Raw genomic sequence first — 10,351 nt, 5'->3', positions numbered from 1 at the left:
AATGAAATACTGCCCAGTTCTGTGCCAGCCTCACAAGTGTCCTCATGTTGGAGCCCTTTTTAGCAGCCTCTGTGTCAATCTATCTTGCCAATGGCTTTCTCTCTTTATACCCCTCCACTTGACCAAGCCTGTCCTTCTCCGGGACTGGTCTCTATGATAACAAGTCCAAGGCCCTTGAGACGGTCTTGCCAACTTTGCCTCTAAGGAGTGTTCTGTACTTCCTACAAGATACATCCGGTTTCATGGCGATCTGTAGTACTTTCAATGTTCTTCAATAACACCATAATTCAGGTGCATTGCTTTTGCTCCCGTGGTTCTAGATCAGTAACCAACTTGCACATGAAAGGGAGACCATGTGTTTGAACCTTATATGTATGAAATGACCTACTATGAGATCTTTTGTCTTTCTTTTCACTCAACATAATAGATTTTACAGTTCTCCCTTATAGTTCCATGAATCAATTCTCTTTAATGGCTAAGTAGTATTCCATTTGGGGGATGGAAGGAAGCCATATCATTTTTTTCTGTTATAAATATTTCCATTTTTTTCCCCGCTTGGGCCATTGTGAGTAAAGATGCTATGCACACTTGCTTATAATTCTTTATAGACAGCTCCTGTCCTTCAACTTTCCTGGAAGATGTTCCCCAAACTCTGTAGCTCTTCCTTGCTACTTGCATTCTCTTGTTAGATAGAACCCCTGTCATATTTCTACTCTGCTTATCACTGGGCTCCTAGCCGCAGTGTGCAGATTCAACCCCACCAGCCTCTCCTCAGGAGAAAGATAACCATAAACGCTTGTTAGGGTTGCAATGAGTTGGGATTGATTGGGCGATCGTGGGTTTATTTGTTTGTTTTGCTTTGCGTCTATTCAGGGAGAAAGCTGAGGCGTTCTAATCCCACAAAGAATTATTACACTGTCAGAGATCCACAAAGCAATTCTACGTCCTGTAGGGTTGCTATGGGTCAGATTTGACTTGATGGCACACTGTTTTCTCAACATCTGTCCTAAGCAGCCACAAGTTGTCTGTCAGTTTATCATCCTGCGGTGGCTTGCATGATGCTGTGGTGCTGGAAGGAAGTGATGTCACTGGTATTTAAGTACCAGCAAGGTTACCCAAAATGAAAAGGTTTCAAGAGAGCCTCTAGACTGAGCGTAGACTACTAAAAGAAGAGTCCGTTCACGTTAGAGGAATTCACCACTGAAAACCTCATGAAAGGGAGCAGAACGTTGTCAGATACAGTGCCAGAGGATGAGCCCCTCAGGTCAGAAGACACTCAACATATGACTAAAGAAAAGCTGCCTCCTCAAACCAGGGTTGATCATAATGGTGACGTGAACCCTCCAGTACCTTCATTTGCTGGTGGGGCTCTCCTCAGAATGAAAAGAAACAACTGAAAACCTCGATTACTAATTAGCACTTGAAATGTACAAACTATGGACCTCGGTAAATGGGAAGTCATCACACAAAATGGAACATATAAAGATCTTATGGCCTTAGCGAGTTAAAGTGGACTGGTACTGGCCATTTTGAATCAGAAAATCTTATGGTTCATTCTGTTGGAATGACAAATTCAAAAGGAATGGCATTACATTGATCATGAAGGACATTTCAAGGTCTATTTTGAAGTGCAATGCTGTCTGGGATTGTACTAAGTGCCTACAAGGAAATCCAGTCCACAAAACTACTATTCATATTTATGGACTAAAACTAGTGATGAAGGCACTGAAGGTTTTTTAATCAATGACTTCAGTCTGAAATTGATCAAACACACCATCAAGGTGCATTGATAATTATTCAAGATTGTTATGCAAAGTTTTAAACCAAAGTAGTTGGAAAATGTGGCTTTGGTGATAGAATTTCTGAAGTTGGAGATAACAGGATAGTATTTTGTAAGAGCAATGATTTCTTGATTACAATTTTTTCCAAACACAGATGGTGACTATACACATGGATTTCTCCAGACAGAATTCAAAGAAATAAAATTGACTATATCTGTGGGAAGAGGCTATGGAAAAACTCAATACCAACAGCTAAAACCAGACGCAGGGTTGTGTGTGTTAGACCGGGTTGACTAGAGACACAACTCCATCGACACTCATGGCTGTGTAAGAGAAACCTTTATATCAATAAGTAATTATGCATCAATAAAACATCCCAGCGCAGTCCAGATCAAGTCCATAAGTTTGATGTTAGCCTATAAGTCTGATATTAGCCCATGAATTCCTCTTCAGACTCATGCAGCACATGCAATGATGCCAAATACAGGATGATCACAGGCCAGTGCGTGGAAATTCCTGTGGATCCAATTGCAATGGATGCATCTCCAGGGCTCTGGCTGCCATCAGCTTGGCTCCATGTGGCTTGTCAATAGGAATGTGTAGCAGCTAGAGCATTGGTTCTCAACTTTCCTAATGCCACAACCTTTTAATACAGTTCCTCCTGTTGTGGTGACCCCGCATGTGGGTATATCTGCATTGGGTGGACCCACCTGGAGACGGATAGAGGAGCGGTGTCTCCGTTCCTAAGACCATCAGAAATATGGTATTAGGTGACCCCTGTGAAAGGGTTGTTGGACCCCTAAAGGGATTGCAACCCCCAGGTTGAGAACTGCTGAGCTAGAGAAAGTTCCCAGAATCCTCATGAGAAGACCATGCCCCAAAGCAGGGATCATCAGGCTGTGACCTGATTGACAGGCTAGACTCCACCCCTTCATTCTTTTATCAAGTTGACATGAAATTCTGTAACTACCACACTGTGGAACAGATCACCAATTGCACAGATGTAAGTTCAGGTAGAAGCTGAAGAAAGTTAAATGCACAGAGGCAAAATATGGCCTTTAGTATAGCCCACCTGAATTTTGAGAACATTTCAAGAATATATGTGATGCGTTGGACACTAATGACAGAAGATCTGATAAGCTGTGGGATGACATCAGGAACATCATACATGAAGAAAACAAGAGCTCATTAAAGGTAGGAAAGAAAGAAAAGATCAACGTGAATGCCAGAAGAGACTCTGAAATTTGCTCTGAATCATAGGGTAGCTAAGACAAATGGAAGGAATTATGACGTCAAGGAGCTGAGTAGAAAATTTCAAAGGGCAATTTGAGAAGACAAAGCCAAATAGCTGAATGAAATGTGCAAAGACCTACAGAGGAAGAACACGCTTGGTAGATCTCAAAGCGAAAGAACTCAAGGGGAAAAAAGTAAGCCTATAGTTGCAATATTAAAAGATTCTATGGGCGAACATAGTGAATGATCCAGGAAGCATCCCCCAACGATGGAAAGAACAGAGTCCCTGTACCAAAAAGGCCTAGTCCATATTCAACCACTTCTTGAACTTCGTCCTTCCCTTGGCACTGAAAGCATTAGCCGAAAAACAAAGCTCTAGGAATTGGTAGAAGATCAATTGAAATGTTTCAACAAGCTAATGAAGCGCTGCAGGCACTCACTAGTCTCTACCAGAAAATTTGGAAGACAGTTAGCTGGCCAACTGGAAGAGATCCATACTTGTGCCCTTTCCAAAGAAAAGTGACCCAACAATGCTCAAACTATAGAACAATATCATTGATATCACTTGGAGGTCATTCCACAGCATTGGAGCACTCCATTGACAGGGAGCTGCCCGAAATCCAAGCTGGGTTCAGAAGAGGATGAGGAACAAGGGATATCACTGTTGATGTCAGATGGATGCTGACTGAAAGCAGAGAATACCAGAGGGATATTTACTTGTGTTTCATTGGCTACGCAAAGACATTCTACTCTGTGTGTCATAACAAACTATGGATAGCTGTGGGGTACCAGCCCCCACAATGGAATAGGTCCAAGGGGCATTGTGTAATTGAGGGATAAAATTAATGAGACATCAGACAAGATAAAGCATGCAAGTGCTCACCTTTACAGTTATGACTTTAGGAGCCAGGTCCGTGCAGAGAGAGAGAATATCTTTCCAACTAAGGCGTGTATACTCTTGGAGTAACCTAAAACCAGTGCCCAGGGCAGGTAAGGGGTAGTGGCTGTCTTCAGAGTCTAGAGAGCAATAGCACATGTCTGCTACTATAGTTAAAGCTGCCGGCTACATAGCATGTGCTTGTCAGAGGTAACTTTAAGGTAGTACTATGATGGGATACTATAGCAGGGAACAACATTAATTATGAGAATGCGATTGATTGGGACTCACCTCCAACTCACAAGAGTGAAGGCCTCCCTCCACCCCAGAAACCCAGCCTGCCAGGCTTCTTAATAGATGAGAATAAAGGCTCCATCTGTATACACTCTCTTCCAGTTCTCTGCTTCCCACAGACAGCCTTGAGAGAAACGGGAATTCCAGAGCACTTCATTGTGGTCACGGGGAAGTTTTACAGGGATCAAGCGGCAGTGGTGTGAACAGAGCAAGGAAATGATGCATGGTTTCAAATCAGGGTTGTATCTTCTCTTCATGCTTACATATGCTGAGCAAATCATCCGAGAAGCTGACATGGGGATGGAGGGAAGGTTTATTATCAACCTGCGGTGTGCAGAAGACACAGCCTTGCATGCTGAAAATGAGGAGGATTTGAAGCACTTGCTGATGAAGATCAAGGATTGCAACCTTCAGTGTGGGGTACAACTTCATACAAAGAAAAGAAAAGCCCTCACAACTGGACCAATAGGTAACATAATGATAGATGGAGGAAAAGTTGAAATTGTCAAGGATTTTATCTTGCTAGGATCCAACATAAATGATCATGGAAGCAGCAGTCAGGAGATCAAACGACGCATTTCATTGGGTAAATCTGTTGCACAAGACCTCTTCAAAGTGTTGGAAAGTAGGAAAGTTACTTTGAGAACTAAGGTGTACCTGATCCCAGTCATAGTATTTTCTTTTTTAAAAAACTATTTTATTGGCACTTAATCCATATATCATACAACTCAGTAGTTCAATCCTATCCAAAAAAGTTATCCAATCATTACCACAATCAATTTTAGAACATTTTCTTCCTTGTACTCATTTTTATTTGTGGCAAAAATATACACAACAAAACATTCTCTAAGTCCAATTCAAATTCTCCATGTAGAATTCAGTACCATTGATTATTCTCTCTGTGTTATACAAACAGTATCCATATCCTTTTGTAGATTATTCCACCACCATTAACATAAACCCAATGCCCCCTAAGCAAATACTCTCCCTTCTTCACCTATGGTCACCATTGGTCAAGTTTGGTTTCTTTATTTTTTTTATTTGTAGTCAAGCATTTTCTAGACTGTATTCCTTTTTCCCCAACAGTTTTCTTGGTACCCAATTTACATATCATACCATTGAATAGTTCAGTCATTCAATCATACCAAGGAGAATTGTACAATCAGCAAAGCCCACCTGGAAGAAGCAGACCAGCCTGCGTGATCATGAGGTGTCAATGGGATCAGGTGTCAGGCATCTAAGACCCAGAACAAAATAATACCCAAGTTGAATGGGTGGGGTGGACAGGGAGTGGAGACCCAATGCTCATCTGTAGACAATTGGACATCCTCTCACAGAGGGGTCACAGGGAAGAGATGAGCCAGTCAGGGTGCAGTATAGCACCGATGAAACACACAACTTTCCTCTAGTTCATTGGTGCTTCATTCACCCCACTATCATGACCTCAATGCTACCTTACAAATCAGATAGAAAAGAACATGCACACTGCTACAAATAAAAGCCCACAACACAGGGAATCCAGGATAGATAAACCCCTCAGGGCCAACAATGAGAGTAGAGATACGAGGAGGATTAGGGGAGGGTCGGGGAGAAAGGGGGAATGGATCACAAGGATCAACCTATACCTTTCTCCCAGGGGGACGAACAATAGAAAAGTGGGTGAGGGGCGACAGAGGACAATGTAAGATATAGAAATTATTTTTTTTAAGTCATCTTATTGGGGGCTCATACAACTCATCACAATCCATACATACAACAATTGTATAAAGCACATTTGTACATTTGTTACCCTCATTATTCTTTTTTTTTTAATTATTTTATTGAGGGCTCATATAATTCTTATCACAGTCCATACATACATCCATTGAGTCAAGCACATATGTACACCTGTTGCCCTCACCAATCTAAGATATGGAAATTATAATCTTATCAAGGGTTTGTGAGGGAGGGCAAGCATGGGACAAGGGAGAAGAAATGGGGAGCTGATGTCAGGGGCTCAAGTGGGAAGAGAATGCTTTGAAAATGATGATGGCGGCATATGTGCAAATGTGTTTGACACACTGGATGAATGTATGGATTGTGATAAGAGATGTAAGAGTCCCCAATAAAAGTATTTTAAAAAATAAAATGAGTTGTGCATTCACAAGCATTTCTAGTGCGCCCCCACTCCCGCCTTCTTTATTTATTACTGAAATCCCCTTTCCCTCCCTAGTGCTCATCCCCCACCCCCTGCATTCCCTATAACACCTTGGATCCATTATTATCATTATGCACCAATTCTTCCTCATGTTTTCTTTCCCTAGAGGCTCAACGTCCCTGAGTTTCATGGACAGAAAAAGAGAGAAACAAATAACACAGCTTCGAGAGGGTGACCCCAATGGTGATGCACCTCTGAGATACATTCACCCTCATCTACACAAGCATAAGCAAAATGTAACAGAATGGCCATCCCAGGATTGCTCGAACAGTATGTCTCTTAATAAGGCACCAGGGCATTGATGTAGCAAGATCTTGTGTTTCTTCCAACCAAAAGGATATCGCTCTGGGTACAGCTGTCTTCCGTTTCCTCAGATACATGTGTTTTCCGGCTTAAGTCCTCGGGTTTCAAGTGTAGCGTCCAGTCCATCCGGTGGAGTTCCCATATGAGATCCCACCGAGTCAGCTTCTGGAGCATTCTATGCACCCAAAAGACGCAGAGTTCAGTGTTCCAGGGCTCTACAGCACCCGGCCCGGGTTCCTGGGATACCCCCACATGTCCTAGATCAATTCTGCCCACCCTCTGCATGCCACTAAAGACCCTCTTCACACAATGTTCCCTAAAGCACCCCCAGTCTCTCCTCTCCGCCCCTGAATGTTAGCCCCTCCCTCTCCTCCCCTACACAGACACGCACCTGATGTTCCCCCTCAAACTTGACCAACCCCTCTCTCCACTTCCACATTGTCCCTCCCATCAGTAAACCTCATCCCAGTAAACAGGGCCGCCTCCCTCTCTGGGAGACCGCACCCCAGATCCACATGGCTACCACTCAGCAGACAGCATGCTCCCTCTCCATCGGATCCCAGCAGTTGTGGGGTACCCTCCCCGGCCAAGTGGCCTACACTATACTTACCTAAAGCAGATGGTGTGTGGCACATTGGCACTGGTCTGCCTCGTTACCAGGCTGTCTGGTCCCCTGCCCAAAGACAGGATGGCCCGCAGGCTTGAGCGTGTGTCTGTTCTGCTGCGTGTTCCTACCTCGGTGGACTCATTCAGTATTTGAACTTTGGTGCTCGACGAACTTCACTCAGCAAAGTGTCTTCCAGATCCCTCCATGAGTTGTGGTGTTTCATCACTGTTTTTACGGGATGTGCAGTGTCCCCTTGTGTGTGTGTGTACCAGAGTTGGTTTTTTTTAATCCACTCTTCTTTTGATGGGAATTTAGGCTGTTTCCAGCTTCTTGCTATTGTGAACTGTGGTGCTATGAACACGGGGGAGCAAATATCTGTTGGTGATCTGTTTCTTATATCATTTGGGTAGATGCCCAGTAATGGTATTGCTGAATCATATAGTCGTTCAGTTTCCCTCTGGTTTAGGCATCACCATACTGTATCTCCTTCCACAGTGGCTGTATGTGTTTACAAGTCCACCAACAGTGGATATGAGTTCCTATAAAATCACCTCCCTCCAACATTTGTTACTCTCAATTTTTTTCAACTTTGCTGCAGTAATGGGTGTGAGGTAGTATCTCATGGTTGTTTTGATTTGCATTTCCCAGCAAGCCATAGCATTTTCAATCGCCTTATATGCATGTAAAAGTTGGACATTAAATAAGAAGACTGACGAAGAATCAAGTATTTGAATTTTGGTGTTGGCAAAAAATATTCAAAGCACCTTGGGCTACCAAAATAGAACAAACAAAAATGTGGTGAGATTCTGCCGCAAGTACAGTGAACCCTCGTTTATCGCGGTTAATCGGTTCTAGCCCCTACCGTGATAAATGAAATTCCGCGAAGTAGGATTCCTTGTCACGATACGCTTTGCTTCCTTGTTGAAAGTGAAAGTAGCCGTAGCTCGGATGTTTTCTTCCTCTTTACAGATGGAGGGAACGGACGACTCATTCAAGTCGAAATGGCGTGCAACCTCCACGATTTTCTTGCCATCTTTGATCATATCCAAAAGTTTTACCTTTTCCTGGATGGTGAGCATCTTCCTCTGGCGCTTATTTTTATTGTCAGAAGGCTGAGAAGAAGCAGCTCGTTTAGGAGCCATCATAGGGCTTAGATAAAATTTCTTAAAAATCTCAAACAATTACAGTACACTGTACAAAAGCAAAAATGCATCTGATACGTAGCTCCCATACGTAGCGATGCAGACAGAAGCGTGTACAGTATGAGCCAATCAGTGGCAGTAATGACAGAGCATGCGCTGTTACGCAAAAAACCGCGATCGAGTAAAGCCGCGGAAGTCGAAGCGCGAAGTGGCGAGGGTTCACTGTACTTTGCACTTATTATCAGGAGAGAAAAGGACCTTGCGCTGGGCAAAGTAGACCAGCAGGACAAAAGAGAAAGACCCTCAACAATGTGGATTGACGCCATGGCTGCAATGGTGGGCTGAAACATAAGCATGGTGAGAATGGCTTAGGACAAGGCATTGTTTGATTCTGTTGGACATAAGGCCATTAGGACTCACACTGCCTGGGTGGCACCTCCCAACACCATTCCACACAGACCAACCAGATTGAATGGTCCTTTAGAAGTCACAGACAGCACTGTTCATGGTTGGAAAATAAGTGCAAGGAGCCCGTGCCCACCTTGCTGATTGAGTTAGATAAGAAAATACCATGAGTCACATGATACAAGAAAATACCATGGCCTTAGCTCCAAAGTGACATCTTTGCTTTTTAATACTTTTTTTGAACACTTCTAAAAGGTCTGATCGTGACGTTTTGTATTGGTCTGGTGATGACAATTTCTGTTTTCTGTAGAATGAGGTGTGATCCATGGTGAAGGTTGTTGACTGAACTCTTCATCCCTAACTCCTTCAAGTCTAACTCACGTTCAGCAAGCCATGTTTTGTCATTTGCATATCACAGGTTGTTAATAAGTCTTCCTTAAATTGCTATACTTGGTTCCTTTTGAGATAGTCCAGATTTTCAGAGTACTTGCTCAGCATGTGGATTGAATAAACATGGTGAAAAGCTACAACCCCGACACACACACCTTTCCTGATTTGAAACCCTGCAGGAGTCCCCTGTACTCTTTGGACAACTCTGTCATCTTATGTGTAGGTTACACACGAGCTGAATTAAATGTTCTGGAATTCACATGCATTCCAATGGTATCCATAGTTTTGTTTCTTTCTTTGTTTTTAATGATTCACAGAGTTGAATACCTTTGTATAGTCAATAGAACACAAATAAACATCTTTCTCGTATTCTTTGCTTTCAGCCAAGATCCAACCGATATCAGCAATGATATCCCTTGCAGCATGTCCTTTTCTGAATCCTGCTTCCATTTCTGGTATCTCCTCACCAATATACTCGAATTCTCTTCAACAAAAGTTACTTTGGGTGTGATATTATTGTTGGGTAGTTTCTGCTTCAGTTGCATCATCCTTCTTTAGAATGTACACAAATATGGGTCCCTTCTGTTCAGTTGACGAGGTTGCTATCTTCCATATGTTTTAAGATAGATGAGAGAATGCCAATATGACCTACAAGGCAACCAATTATCTGGCATTCAAAACCACTCCGTATAGCATTTCAAAATCCTCTCCTCCTTTCGCGCCTTTCCAGCCACATGCTGCCTCTTCTTCCTTTGAACATTTCAGGAGCAATCTTGCCTAGGAGTCTTTGTAATTGCGAGTCTTTAGGCCAGGAGGTACTTTTCCTTTCCTGCCCCTCTTTTTTAAAAATCATTTTATTAGGGGCTCATACAATTCTTATCACAATCCATACATACATAAATTGTGTAAAGCACATTTGTACATTCATTGTCTTCATCATTCTCAAAACATTTGCTCACCCCCTAAGCCCCTGGCATCAGTTCCTCATTTTCCCCCTCCCTCCCCGCTCCCTCATAAACTCATGATAATTTATAAATTATTATTTTGTCATATCTTGACCTGTCCGACGTCTCCCTTCACCCACTTTTCTGTTGTCCATCCCCCAGGGAGGAGGTTATATGT

The 10,351-nt window shown here is 42.9% G+C and overlaps 1 protein-coding gene across 4 annotated transcripts in view; it reads left to right on the top strand.

The window, feature by feature from the left end:
* The first annotated feature begins 6,641 nt into the window (after positions 1-6,641).
* The window catches only part of RB1 (RB transcriptional corepressor 1), a 189,450-nt gene continuing 185,740 nt past the window's right edge, over positions 6,642-10,351 (top strand). For all 4 annotated transcript variants that reach the window (XM_045289089.1, XM_045289090.1, XM_045289092.1 and 1 more), the window contains exon 1: positions 6,642-6,652. The gene's annotated coding sequence lies outside the window, so the exon portion shown is untranslated. The remainder of the gene's footprint in view (positions 6,653-10,351) is intronic.

This window comes from Echinops telfairi, unplaced genomic scaffold, assembly GCF_000313985.2.
Source record: "Echinops telfairi isolate 266 unplaced genomic scaffold, ASM31398v2 ScPeMD7_24;HRSCAF=84, whole genome shotgun sequence".
Classification (NCBI taxonomy): Eukaryota; Metazoa; Chordata; class Mammalia; order Afrosoricida; family Tenrecidae; genus Echinops; species Echinops telfairi.
This window is presented reverse-complemented; position numbering and strand designations above follow the sequence as displayed.